The following is a 16,089-nucleotide window of genomic DNA, read 5'->3' on the forward strand; positions in this document are numbered from 1 at the left end:
TTGGGAAATTAACACATTTTGCACTTTCAAAAGAAAAAAGAAAAGAGACATTCTTCTGTGAATAGTTATGTTACATAATGGAAAGGATGGTAATTCTTTAAAGCTGAATCCTAGTGTATGAGGTTGAAAATGTTACTGTAGGTAACCTATGAATGTCAAAGCCAACATTAAATCACGGTTCATACAATTAAATTATGGTCTTTTCTAAAGAGTTAACCACAAAAACACATTTGACTTGAAACTTTTGGTGTTGAAACTGCATATGTCCTGCTGTTTTGAAACACGCAGACGGAATTACCAACTGAGCTTCATAAATCAGGTCGATTCAGACTTTAGCACATCTCTGAGCACTTACAGGACACATTTATTGAGCGCTTACAGATAGGTTGGCAGTCCATCCCAAAAACACCATTATGCAATGAGGGGAGAGTTACTCTTCTGAACTTTGACACACAGAGTTGTCTCCTGCCAAGCTACAGTGGTTAGATCTGTCATGACAGGACAAGAGATACATAATTATATGTGCAAAATGTCTCACAATGTCCTGTGAAGCATTGATTCCTGGTCACCTCATCCTAGGACATTGACTTCATGTAGGGCATTTATCTCTTATAGATACAATCAGTATTACGGCATAAGCTGAGGGTGTGGTTTAACATAAATGAAAACAAATTTACCACATTTACCAATTAATTCCTATGAATTAACTTGGTGATCATAAAGAATGAACTAAGTCAGATTTGCTCTTTAAATGTTGTTGTTTCTATTTATTAATTTTAGTTGAATAGACTCAAATTAGGTCATACAATAAAACCGCACAAATAAATATTATAACTGATTCTTGGTCAATCATTATATAAATGTATTTCTCCACAGAAATGCATAGACACATGTACTTGCACATGCACAAGAAGAACTGATATAGTGTTACCAGAGACCAGTTTGGACAAAGGAGAAACAGAAAAAAAAAAAAAAAAAAACGATTTGTAACAAAACAAATTAATACTACAAAAGAGCTAAAAATTTGAGTTCTTAATAACAACTATTTAAGATAGTCACGTGATGCCTTGCTAGGATAGGACGTGTGAACTGCGAGCTCTGCCCAGTTTTACTAGTTTTAACACTTTTAATGAAAAAAACAGTGAGATTCGATACACTCTGTTCCATAACTGTTCTAGGAGGACAATATGTCAAAGAATTAAAAATCCTCGGGCTCTGGAGAAATTAAAATACACTTACACGCGGACCGATAATCATGAGTTATTGGAGAGGGAAATATCTGCTAACCCGCTAGTTACCAAGGTGGATTTGGAGTGTGTCTGGGAGAAGTTGGAGGACATGGAGAACCATAGCTGGCGGAATAACATCTGTGTTGTTGGAATTCCAGAGGCCGAAGATGGTCAGGATATGGTGAAATTCCTGGATGGGCTCCTTCCGAACCGGCTCGACATAACATGCTATAAGTTGGAAATCGATCAAGCTCACAGGGTTCCTTCTCAGAGATCTGCGGAGGGAGACAGGCCCTGAACAATTCTGGACAAGTTTCTGAGATCATCCGATAAAGATCTTGTGTTACGTGAGGTGAGGAGTAAAGAAAGGCTTTCTTGGAAAAACCACAGCAATTTCTTGTGCCCAGACAATGGAAAGTCGCTTTTGCACTGATATTCACAGTCAAATTGAGAATAGATGCTGAGGATGACCATAAAACATTCACATGCCCATAGCAAGCGATGTCCTTCATAAAGTCAATGGAGTGAGTGAGTCATCTTGTGGTACTCGCGTTGCAGCCGAGTGGACCGGCTCACTGAACATTCACTTGACTGTTCGAGAAAACTGAGCCTTTACCCTTTAATAAAAAGGTTTTCGAGTGTTGTGGGCAGGTGGGCTTCATTACATTTAACTATGACTGGGAAGGTTAATGCTAATAAAATGAATTGAATTCCAGAAATCTGCTTAAATCTCTCCCTATAGATATCCCCCTCTCTTATTTCAAGCAATTTGATAACATAGCGAATTCCTTAATTTTAAATGGTAAACGTCCCACATTACACTTCAGTAAGTTACATAGGCCGACTTACAAAGGTGGGCTAGGCCTACCCAAGATTTAGTTTTATTATTATGCCTTCGGTCTCAGACATTTGGCTCATTGGTTGCTTCCACCTGAGAGAGCCCCTCCCCGGTTTTGTATTGAACAAGAATGGAAGGCTCTCGGGGAGGGGCAGTGGAGAGATGTGTGTAGTATTAAATGTGTGTGAGTATTATTTTTATTTTGTTTATTATTTTATTTATTGATTGATGGATTTTTGTTTTGTGTGTATACTATAGCTATGACCACATGGATTTATGTTGAGGTTCAGGGTGGGATTGGGGATTTGTAGGGGGAAAGGGAATAATGGAGGTTAACATTGATTCTGTGCATATGTTTTTCTTTTCTGTTCCTTTATGTGAATCAATAAAAAGTGTTAATCGGAACAAAATAGCAACTATTTAGCCCTTATATATTCCCTTTGACTATGTTTAATTAATGTTTACTTGACATCATTTGGGATTCCAGTGCACTTTTAACAGCGTTGGTAAAGTGTCAAGTGCTCATAGAGTCATGGTATTAGATGGGACTGCACTACCCTGGTACTTTGTTATATTCTGTACCATGGTACTGCATGATTACCATAATCATACAGTATTTACATGGTAAAAAATGTTTGTCAAATAATCTAAAAATGTGCTTTATGTTGTAAATGAACTGCTAAAATGCATTTAAAAATATGTTTTAATATACATTAGGTTACTCTGTCACAGAAGGTCTCAAAATATACTTCTTCATGGATATTCACTGCAGTGAGTATCTGTATTTTATCTGTTTATAAATAACACATCAATGCTCTCTTGGTCCAGAGCAAGTCCATCTGGGACTGAATATCTTGAGTTGGAAGTCTAGATTCTTATCTATTTAACTACCTCCAAGGTAGCTGTTCAGAGAAAATGTCAGTCAAATTTCAATATGAGCTAAATAATAACTAGTAATGGAAAAAGCCCTTAATACAGCTATTGCTTAATAACCAAACTTTTATTTAAATCACAAGTTTCCTTCCTCTTTTCAGGTTGGCCTTCGCTGAGGTATAGTGGGAGGAACACTGTTTTGCTCTGAATGTTTCCTATTTCCTTTAGCACTCTTGATTAGACCCCCATGCTAATGGAGAATTTCCTGTGTTAAGAAAATGCAACTCAAACAAACCGAGACAGGGCAATACTAAGTCACGACAACCTAGAGATGACGAAAAGAGAGAATATATATATATATATATATATATATATATATATATATATATATATATATACAGGGTATATATAAAAAAAACATGCAGCATTAAAGTTGACATTCTTTCGGACATATGGAAACGTGGTCTTAAATGATTTCAGCTGTCTGAGAATTGTATTATTTCTTTTTTTTTTTTTTTTTTTGGGTGTCTGACATGGACTCATACATTGTTTCTCTTGGGCCCATATCTGATTAATTTTAAGGAGCCCAACACATGAAAATATTAGAAATGTTTTTAAGCAAACAAACACTTCAAAATCACCTTCCGCCAAGTTCTTTTTGATTCAAACCTGAAATGTAATTCTCCAGATTACAGCATGTTTTCTTTTTAAACAGATTGAATTGCTTTGGTTTGTAATATGTGGTGCAACTCGATCTACTGGAATTAGGGTGTAGTCTTGAGATATTTGTGGCCAACATTTTTTTGTGGAATCTTGAACCGTTTTTTGTTCAAATAACCATATATGATCATAATAGTGTGCTACTTTTGTCTGTAAATTTCCAGAGAGGATAAATGCCAATCATGCCCAAGAGGCCAATAAGAGAATTATACAGTTATAAATGGTGCCCATGAAATCAATCTGTGTTTACCGAAATTCGAACAAATGCCCCAGTGGCCAAAGCTGGACGTATTGTTCAACAAATGAGCAGTTTTCGGATGAAATGTCCACAGAGTGGCGTAAAAAGTGAGTTGTATTTTGTGTTGTAAATGATGTATACAGTCAACAGAAATGCATATTTTATTCACTCTCTGCACCATTGGTAATTTGAATGCGATTGCTTTATGGTTCCAACGGGACAAGAACCCGTGTCTAGGAGGTAGCTTGTGCAACATGCTATCAGTAGCACTACCGGGAAATGTGTTCATGCATAATTGATGAAAAAAGGTCTGATGGCGGATGCTACTTGACATTAATTCAGTAGAATGTTGTTGAATTCAGAGTAAATGAACATTTGGAACAATATGATTTCCCGTGTGATCATGTTGTCAAAATGCCTTTAAATATACAGTTCCTTCTGAATAGTTACATATGTTTTTTTTTTATTTTATGGAACACAAAAAGAGAATTTTACACAGGTCTTTTCCATTGTTCTGAAGAAATAGGATAGTTTGTGTGAGGAACAGACCATAATATAAGACATTTGTGACAGGGCGGAGGGCGGGGCCAGGTCGTGATTCTACACATCCGGTCCCTTATCAGACTAATCAAGCCTCCGAGAGGGATAAAGGCCGACTGCGGACGGTGGTGCGACAGTGAGAGAGTGTTTACAGGCAGCTGTCCTTCACATGTGTGTGTTTGTGTCTTATGGTTCAGTTTTATATTAAAGCTATTATTTATATCGTCAAGCCGGTTCTCGCCTCCACCTTTCCCTTAATGCCTTTACAACATTATTCACTGGTAATCTTCCCCTCCATTGAGCTGTTTTTGTGGCATAATATCGATTACCACAATTTTTTGGGGATCTTTTTCTTTAAAAATAGCAAAAATCTAGGTTCCAGGGAGGCACTTAAAATGGAAGTGAATGGGGCAAATTAGTAAATGTTAAAATACGCACTGTTTTAAAAGTATAGCCACAAGTTTGTTTTATCTAGGGGTGTAAAAAATGTTTGTATGGTATAATACGACACTCACTATAACATATGCAAGGTATGATACAAAAAAACATTATAGTGTATTTAAAGCCAAGCAGCACAATATTGAGAGCTGCAGAACAATCTCCTCCATGGAGAAGCGGTGCTGAGTGCTCACAGGAAAACAGGACAACACACTTCCAGTACATAGGCAAGAAGAGCGATGACAAATGGCAAGTAGAATGTACTGTAGTGGTACAGCTTGTTGAATTTGCCAAACAATGGTGTCATGTCCTGGTGCTACAGTACATCAAATATGTTGTTTTATTTACACAACACAGCCAATGTGTATTGTGAAAAGTTATATACAAATATAAATTACTTGAGTGTACACAAACGTATTTTCTCAAGAAGAACATGAAAATTGTGAGTTCATATAATTTTTTCTCAACAATCAAACTAAATAAATGCAGTGCTGATGTTTAAGTTACTTAGAGCTCTGCTTTTTGTTGCCAGTGTCAGACACTTTTGTGACATTTACAATTTAAAAGACATTTATGTAGAATCTTGACCTTGAAACATTTGTGGGTGCTCGCATTGAACTGTATCGTGAGGTTATGCATAATATGGTATTGCATCATGAAAATTGTGTATTGTTACATGCCAAGTGTTAACATGATTTTAGTGTAATAAAATCACTTGTGTAAAGTTATAACCAATTTTATAACTTTGTTGTAAAATTGCATGACGATGTAATGGTAATGTCAACAAACCCTAAGACAACTGTAACAATTATGATTTAAACAATTTTACAGCTAAAATAATACATGAGTTTTAACAGAAGAATTAATGTAAGTGCTTGTAAAAAATTATAAGCTTCACATTTGTCCTTAAAACCCTCAAAAAATTGGCCCCATTCACTTCCATTGTAAGTGTCTCGCTGTTTGGAAAAGACAAACAAAATAACTCCATACAAGTGTGAAACAACATGAAGTAGAGTAAAATATGACAGACTTGTCATTTTGAGTTCTTAAAGTACATCTTTTTTTCTTCTGTCACTTTTACTACTCCCTCCCAACCCCTCATTTGCCATTTCTACTTGGCAACCCTTTCTTGTTAGTTCTCCGCTCTAGACCAGTACCACATGCCATACATTTATCAACTCAAGTTAAGCAATCTCTCCCTCTAAACTGGATTTTAACATTCCTTTCATCCTTAATTCCCCTTTTCTCTCTCTGCTTTCTCCCCTTACGTAACGGGATCATGTCACTGTTACGCAAAGAGGGCTGTCTCTAATTTGATCTCGACGTAAGCAGACTGTTTCCATGGTAATTAATGAAAAAATCCTGTAACAAATTGGTGGCGGGTGTATGACAAACAGGGCGGCTGAGGCATTCCAACCGCTCTCATAACTTACAGCTGAGGTAGATAGCATCTAGCTAATTCAAGGAAGTCCCTCTTGTTGTAAACGGCATTTCCACCCTTTGAAAGACACATTTTCAGTCTTGTAAACCTTTTACATTTCGGCTGCAGGCTCTTCTAAGGCAATGCTGAAAGAAAGGCAATGTGGGAAGGGTCAAAGAAACTGAGCAAAACAAATTTACGAGGCATTGCGGATGGATACTCGAGACTCTGAGTTTGACCTCAGTGATAAAGAGTGTTTCCTGAGTCATTACTGAGATGATGTGAATGCTCTACAAGTGTGGTTCTCAAATGGTCAAGCTTGTCGACTAATTTTTTGCTGGCATTTTAGCGTTTGAACACACCTCTTGAGGTACTCTCAATTAGGTATATCAAAATACAGTTACTTATGTATCTGTAACAATTTGGTACATGCACACAGTCTAAAGACACTTTTTCACCATTGGGTTAAACCTTTCTGAAGCATGCCGAGTAATGGTTCAAGTAGCATTTCCACCTTAGCATGGTTTGGGACGGTTTGATTACAAACTGTTCCCAGCCCGGATTTCTCAGCACTGCTGGCTGACTGAACTCGGAACAGTAAACTGTGCTGATGAAACAGCTTTACTGACATAGCGAATCACATCTGGTCATTAGCCCAGTTGGTCCATTCTATCCTGATTTTGCAGCACCACAATGGAAAAAGAAATTGTAATCGTGTCGACTAGCCCGGATCAATACCGAATGGCATGGTTCAGCAATCGTAGCTGTTCAGCCCAATGGTGGAAATGCACCTTAAGTGATAAGTGGCTGCTTTAGAAGTCTCACATGTGTATTTTTGCACTCTGGGAAATGCGGTTGCATGCATAAATCATCAAATGCATACCATGGTCAAAATGATTGTAAACAGTCAGTTGAAAGTGAATGCATGTCAAAATGTTGTATCTGTGCATTAGACCTTGCAGTGTAAATGCAGCCAAATAAACCTGCTGCTGTCTAGAATGTAATTGAATGAGATCAAACAGGAATACTGACAAGAAAAATGCGAAAGCCACAAAAATAATCCTGATGAGAATTCATGAAGATAGAACCAAGAGCTCATAACATCTGTTGTTCTCTCTCTGCAGGGCATGAGACTGATGAACCAACATTATGTCACAGTCTGGCCTGGACAGTCCCTCCTGTCTGTCTATCTTGTCATGTGTTGGTGTGTGTGTGTCTGTATTTCCCTCTCTCTCCCTCTTGTGTTTTGCAGGTGCCACGTTGAGAACATCAGCTCTGTTGCCAGGATGACTGTTTCTCCACCTGGCTCGTCACCAGCAGCACCTGCCTTCAATCGCCTTACCCTATAAATCCTCTCCCTTGCAGTTTTTTCTTTGCTGAACTGTTTTGTGATGTTAGCTGTTTGTGCTAATCTGTTTACCAGTTCCTGTCTCTACTTCAGTCGGTCTAGTTCTGTTTTGGTTTTTAGGTAATAGTGTTTCTCTTCCTCAAGAGTATTTTATTAATGTATCTCTGCCTCTCTGTGTTTGGGTCATTCCTGCAAACTTGAGACACTTTAGTGCTTACAATAACCTCTAAATAATAATCACAGAAGGAATGAAACTTTGCCTGTCATCAGACAACTGACGTTTTTGTCACTGCTTAATAAAGACAGCACAGCACATGGGTAAGTTTTTGCAAAATGTTGAACAAGTTGACTAAGTCCACATTACGTGCTATAAATTTTAACATTTATAAAGTAAAACATTCTGCAACTGGTTGTTTCCTGGCAATAAGATTGTCTTTTTTTATAGATATCTACCAGAACATGCAATTGTGACCAACTTAAAAGGTGAGCTGTCTTTTTGCTTAAAATACTGACATTATGTTCTGAGTAAGTAGGTACTTTTGGATTTTTATTGTGATTTCAGGAATTCATTCCACCAGCGGTATGAGTTGTCTGCTCTGAAAACAGCATAGGCTATGCCTGCCTTAAAACAATCAGATTATGTGAGTTTTAATTTAGTTTTTTTTAATCCATTTTTTTTTTTAAAAGTTATTTATAGCACTTTCAAAGGAAGGTTCTTTATGGAACCTTAAAAAAAAAAGTTATATTTTAGGGTGACCAAATTCCTGCTTGTGGAAAACGGGACAGCCCCCTCCCAGCAAAAATGAAATTGACGTATCCTTACCTAGGCACAGATCAATGCGAAGTAACTGTATCTGCATCTGTAACTGTTGTCACCTTGTATTTTTTGTTTTCTCAGTGTGCCCTTGTCTTTCAAGAGTTTATTGTAAAATGCAGTCCAGTCCAAAATTAAGACATTGCCTTCATGACTGTTAAGTTGAGTCGAGATTTATCTGGTGTCCAAGATGCATTTCATTAATGAGAAAATGCAATCCACAGATGCAGATGTCCTAGGCAGGCATAAAACAAACTCCACGACCTTGGCTAAAACTCCAAAGTTGATGGTCTTGCTCTCCAGCTCATGAAAAACATCTGTCCATCTCTCAGACACTACCATCTTGTTTATGTTCCACTCAGTGATGCGACTAGTGAGAATGTTTTTCGCACAAGCCCACTCATCAAAGAGCACGGTTTCGTCAATCAATCTGAGAGTAGAAGTGTTCGAGGCTGCTCTGAATGTCTTTCCACTCTGGGATGTCTCTAAGAAGGGCCCACTCAAGTTGTTCTGTGTTCTCCAATGAGCAGCTCTAATTTTGGACGTAATCCACCGATGCTGAATAAAAGTTTCTCACTGCACAAAAGAAATCATCCGCTCACATGTCACGAGATTCAATCAGGGCATCCAACTGCTTTTTAATGTCAGAGGGTATGAATAATTCTTCCTCCCTGGCCTGTAAGACTTGTATCAGGTCATGAATCTGCAAAACTATAACCGTGCACAACAGAAAGATAAGCAAAAAGTCCTTCACTTGTGTGCACCTTTTCAGATTTAGAAGCCGAATGACCCTTATTTGGTACTATTTAGAACCATTTTTTTAAGAGTGTTTAAGATCACTGTGTCAAGTTAAACAGTTTGAAACGTAAAAAAAACACGTCTTGAGATCCCTGTGTTTGGATTTGTGCTCCAAGTTGTATTTGTAAGCAAGAATGCATCCTTCCTCATCTTGTGGTCTTTACTGTTGATAAGTGCGGTTTGTTCTCTCTATCAGCTGCGCGTTGCCAATCGAGCTGGAGTTTTGCTTGCTGTCCCCTGTAGAAAACAGGAGGTACTTCAAGCTTGAATTGCTCAGATCGCAGGAGTATTTCTTATTAAGGTCCGGGGACATGATTAATTGCATACATTTTTACAGTTGAAGTCAGAAGTTTAAATACACTTAGGTTTAAATAATTAAAACACATTTTTTAACCACTCCACAAATTTCATATTAACAATCAAAAAAATGTGTACCTCCACAAATCTGGTTCATCCTTGGAAGCAATTTCCAAATGCCTGCAGGTACCACATTCATCTGTACAAACAATAGTACATGGGACCACGCAGCCATCATACCGCACAGGAGGAGATGAATTCTGTCTCCTAAAGATGAACATAGTTTGGTATGAAAAGTGCAAATCAATCCTAGAACAACAGCAAAGGACATTGTGAAGATGCTGGAGGAAACAGGTAGTCAAGTATCTATATCCACAGTAAAACAAGTCCTATATTGACATAACCTGAAAGGCTACTCAGCGAGGAAGAAGCCACTGATCCAAAACTGCCATAAAAAGCCAGACAACAGTTTGCAAGTGCACATGGGGACAAAGATCTTACTTTATGAAGAAATGTCCTCTGGTCTGATGAAACATAATTATGTTTTGAGGCCTGCAAACCAAAGAACACCATCCCAACTGTGAAGCATGGGGATGGCAGCATCATGTTGTGGGTGTGCCAAAAATCCAGTAACGTATAGTGAGAAGCTTGTGGAAGGCTACCCAAAATGTTTGACCCAAGTTAAACAATTTAAAGGCAATGCAACCAAATACTAACAAAGTGTATGTAAACTTCTGACCCACTGGGAATGTGATGAAAGAAATCAAAGCTAAATAAATCACTCTCTCTACTATAATCCTGACATTTCACATTCTTAAAATAAAGTAGTGATCATAACTGATCTAAGACAGGGAATATTTTCTATGATTAAATGTCAGCAATTGTGAAAAATGAATCGTGCTAAGGTGTGCGTAAACTTCTGACTTCAACAGTAACTAATCACACTGAATTAACACATTACCTAAAAAAAAATATAGCCTAAATTACAACTCTAGAAAAGGAGAAATTTCCCCATTGCATGCAATGTCCCTCTGCAAAGTGATAAAAGGAGAGAGGACAAATATTGTATTGCAATTTTGTAACAAAACTCTCACGATCTGTTTCACAAACATGATGATTATCAATTTCAAAATCCGCAAACATTACTCAATGTGAATACTAATACCATAGCAGTATTCACATGCCTATGCATATGCGTCGTCTTTACAAAACTAACATTTATTTAAATATATATACAAATGGTGGTTACTTTGAAGAAGCTAAATATAAGAGTTTTTTATTGTTAAACATTTTGGTCACTACATAATTACCATACTTCCATTTGTGTTACTTCATAGTTTTGATGACTTGATTATTTTAAAATGTGGAAAATAGTGAAAATAAAGAATAAGCAGGTGTGTCCAAACTTTTGGCTGGTAGTGCACAGTCTGTGAATTTAGTTAATCAGTACCTCAATTAGGTTTTTAAAGAAAAGCTTATTTAGCCGTCTTGATCAAAGGCTCATTTGATCAATGGAAAAATAAGTTAAAGTCTAATATCCGTTAATTCCAAAACCCGTTTCTATTGACTGTTCTGTTTCTGTTCGACAAGCCAAATATGCTGCTCCAAAAAAATCTGCATTGAAATGAAGCCACATTTGGGCATGAAAGGAGAGAAGGTGAACTCTTTTAAAGGGCCACTGCCCATCAACACCTCAAGCTGTGCCAGACTTCTTTCCAGCCTTTTGGACTACTACCACAGCCAGCTATGGCACGTTCTCACGCAAAGACTAATGACCACCTGCCAAGTCTGTCAACTCCGACACTAACTACTGCGGTACCCACTGACAACCCCAAAACATACTCAGAAAAGAGAGCACTTATATGCATGAGAACACAAGTAAAAAAATATGTGCTGCTTCTACATATAACACACACATATTGAGAAAAATTCTTTCTTACTAAACATAGTTCACTGACATTATCAAACATAGGCCCCAACAAGTACAAGTACTTTTGGACATTTAAAATGTAAAAATGTATTAATTTCATTGCATTGATTACAAAATATCAGAGCATGTCACTTTTCTGAGCTCTTTTTTGCAATGACTTAAAGCTAAGTGGTCTGAAGTTGATTTTTTGTGGCTGTATAAAGTCCACAAAGGTCTCCTAGCAGATTAGCCACAGGTGTACAGTAGTTCATCACATTAACTACTGAACTGACATGTTCCAACAGCGTAACCACAAACTGTCACCATATGTTACTTCTATTGTTTTATGATGTTCTGCCTGTTTGATCTCATTGTGTTTGTGCTATCTTTCTTTAATATAAATGCACTTGGTTTGATATTTTGTTAAATAATGCAAATCAAGAAAAAAAAAATTATGTGTGGCTTAAGTGTCCAAAAACTCTTTGGGGCCAATGTTTATGCAACGCTATCTCATGAGAATTCATCACAATAGTACAAAGTGTTGAATTTGTAAAAGAGGTAGACCGGTATATCGGTTTTACAAGTTAATCGGTGCCGATAGTTGCTCTATGGAACTATCACTTATCTGCAATATCGATGTCTTACTTTTATTTTTTCAATGGTGAATTAATTTCAATGAATGGTGACGAAGATCATTTTGCTGTCCTGCCTTTGCCCTTTTGTGTTTCACAAAAAAAGAACTTAATGTTGAAACAATTTATTTATTTTATGCCTGTGCAAAACTGTGTTGTTTATGTGTTTGTGTAAGAAAAGTGACTTACAACAGTCTGTGAATATTTTGGCTAATCATGACATTCTTTGTGGGTAATTCTTTCCATAACAGCCCTACATTAAAACCATTCTGTATTAGATGCCAGTGATTGCATGGCAGGATAAATGGAGGAAGTTAACTTAATTAAAGCTGAATTACTTACAAAAAATGTGGAATTTTGTGTCAAAATAAGATGAATCTCAATACATTGATGTATTGAAAGCACTGTAATTATCAGTTACCTACAGTGCATACAATGTGTTCAAAAGTATAAGATCACATTGAAAATATATTATTTTATTTTTTTAAATTTTCTCATTTGAACCTGGCATTGAACAAAACGTTTTAGGAATAAAACCATTAAAAACAAAAAACTTCTGCACAATAGGTCATTAATTAAATTCACTAAAGACAATTTGTCACATTTGATCATGTTAACATTTATGTAAAAAATTATTTTCCTTGCTTCCATTGAAGCATAAGGGATGAACATTTTTTAAATATTTTTTTGGCACAAAAAGTCAAGTTTTGAACAAACATGTGGAGTAATGACAGCAAATGGGAGACATACTGTACCAAACATATACCAAAAAAATGTTCACTCAAGTCGGTATGCTAACTGTGTATTTACATAATTACTGATCAACTATGAATTTGCTGTGTAATTATTTTGTAGAGCTGCTTGTTCTTACATACTGTTATTACTATAGTAATTAATAATAGTAACATGTAATATGTGTAACACAAAAACATTAAAATAAAGTGTTAAAATGTTTTTTGTTTTTTTTTTATCTAGCAAACTAGAAGCATTTTCACTTGTGTTCTCAGACTTTCAGACCACAAGGTTTTTTTGTAGTATGTATTGCAGTATCCATGTGTGCAGTTTGATTTAAAATCTGGCTTGTGACATGTCAATAAAAAGTAAAAGTAAGCCAAAAGTAATATCAGGACATTACTGATGTAAAAAAACAGCACCATCACTATTTGAAAAAAGTCATTTTTGATCAAATCTAGACAGGCCCAATTTCCAGCAGTCATCACTCCAACAACTTATCCTTGATTAATCACAACAAATTGATAATTTGGTACTAGAAAATCACTTGCCATTATATCATACTGAGTTGAAAGCTATTTGATTCGTGAAATGAAGCTTAACATTGTCTTTGTTTGTTTTTGAGTTGCCACAGTACGCAATAGACTGGCATGTCTTAAGGTCAATATTTGGTCAAAAATGGCAAAAAAGAAACAGCTTTCTCTAGAAAATCGTCAGTCAATCATTGTTTTAAGGAAAGGATATACAATGCTTGAAATTGCCAAAACAATGAAGAATTTATACAAATGTGTACACAACAGTCTTTAAAGACAAAGGGCAACTGTCTCCAAAAAGGACAGAAAGAGATGTGGAAGGCCAGATGTACAACTAAACAAGAGTACATCAGAGTCTCTAGTTTAAGAAACAGACACGTCACATGTCCTCAGCTGACAGCTTCATTGAATTCTACCCGCTCAACACCAGTTTCATGTACAACAGTAAAGAGAAGACTCAGGGGTGCAGGCCTTATGAGAAGAATAAAAAAGAAAAAAAACATACATTGGACAACAGATAATTGGAAAAGAGTGTTATGGATCTTAACCATGTTGAGCTTTTGTGGGATCAGCTAGACTGTACGGTGTGTGAGAAGTGCCCGACAAGCCACATCTATGACAAGTGCTACATGAAGTGTGGGGTGAAATGTCAGCTGAGTATCTGGACAAACTGACAGCTAGAATGCCAAGGATCTGCAAAGCTGTCATTGTTACACATGGATTCCAAACTTTTGGCTTCCAGTGTGTGTGGTTGTGTGTGTGTGTGTGTATATATATATATATATATATATAATAATAATAATAATAGCATGACTGCTGTGTGCATTTTCTATTAACCTTTTTGATTTGTGACTAGTAGCATCTAATAAACATGCAATAAATTAATTAATTATAGTTTCATAGGGGGTCTGGGTAGCTCAGCGAGTATTGATGCTTACTACCACCCCTGGAGTTGAGAGTTCAAATCCAGGGTGTGCTGATTGATTCCAGCCATGTCTCCAAAGCAACTAAATTGACCCTGTTGCTAGGGAGGGTAGAGTCACATGGGGTAACCTCCTCATGGTCACGATTAAGTGGTTCTCGCTTTCAATGGGGCGCATGGTAATTTGTGCATGGATTGCGGAGAATAGCATGAGCCTCCACACGCTGTGAGTCTCCACGGTGCACAACGAGCCACGTGACAAGATATGTGGAATGAATATCTCAGAAGTGGAGGCAACTGAGACTTGTCCTCTGCCACCCGGATTGAGGTGAGTAACTGCGCCACCATGAGGACCTAGTAAGTAGTGGGAATTGGGCATGCCAAATTGGGGAGAAATGGGGCTAAAATAAAAAATACAATAATAATAATAATAACAGTTTTCCTAAAAAAAAATTGTTTAATCAAATTGTTTATTATGTTTCCAGGAGTGCTGGTTATTCATGTTTTTGAGATGTTACAGACATTACAGCTGATTTTCTGTAAAGCATCTTTGGAACAATGTGCATTGGGAAAAGCACAAATAAAACAATATTCAAATAAATATTATTTGGCTTGATTTGACTTACTTTATATTTAATGTTTTTTCTACTTTGGCAACAAAATATCAATGTTCTCTCTTTGCAATGTAAAAAAAACTAAAAAACAAGTGACAGCCAACGCTGAAGCATTTTACCAAACAGAAATTAGCATAATTAATAAACATTTGCATAAAAGTATGGCCAGCACAGTCCAATCACTGCCAACCATGTTAAAATAAAATTATACATTATAAATTCTATGTACTGATTACCATTGTCCCATGTCTGCCAAACATGTTGAATGGTCCAAACATCATCTGCTGCCTGAAACTGAACCTTTGATAGGAAGTTTGTATTGAATGCACTTCACTTCATAGGAAAGCTATAGAACATTCCCTTGCTTCCCCCTCTTTATTGAATGATTAACCTCCAGTGTAATGTCTGTCTGCACTGGTCTCAGAACAGGTGGAAAATGTGCCTTATTTTCATCCTAACTTCATATAAAGCCTCTGAAAGCATTTTAGCTTAAGAAACTTAATTAGGTTTCTTACCAGATGTCATTTTGTTGGCATCTCTCCCAAAGACAAACTCTGCTGTGATCGGCACCTTGTTGTTTTGTCACATACACACTTTGTGTATCGGAAGTGTATCCATTTACTGACAGCCCAGAGTGTCCTGAACTAAGATCAGTTGGTTAAAATTAATTGTAATTATGCGTTGTGTATAGCGAAACCAAAATACAACATCCATGCATGTGGACGAGGGTTAACACAAGGTTATATATATAAGTTAATATAGTTTGACATGAACATCCATTTAATTACATCATAGCAAACAGTAATGCAAACAATTATGTGCAAGTACTGGACATACAGTCTGGAGAACAGAGTTCAAGCTGAGGATCATTAATGATTCCATTACCGCAGACTTAAATGATATATCTAGAGAGTAAACCAAAATACTTTAGAAGAATGGAACATTAGCTCTTCAGAGGACTTTTAAGGGTATCCCTCTTTATGTGGCCTCAGCACAAAATCATTTAGAATGGCATGAAGCTTGTGGGTCAGTGATCATTTCAAAATCTAATAAAAATCACATTGGGTTATCAGAAGAATTTCTCTTAAGGTATTGAGCACTGACATACTTTCATAGCGCTCAGATGGAGACAGAAACAATAAACTTTATTTTAGAGAGGAGTCGGGGAAGTGTAGTGCTTTAACTGCACTTTAT

This window comes from Xyrauchen texanus, chromosome 27 (assembly GCF_025860055.1).
Source record: "Xyrauchen texanus isolate HMW12.3.18 chromosome 27, RBS_HiC_50CHRs, whole genome shotgun sequence".
NCBI classification, from domain to species: Eukaryota; Metazoa; Chordata; class Actinopteri; order Cypriniformes; family Catostomidae; genus Xyrauchen; species Xyrauchen texanus.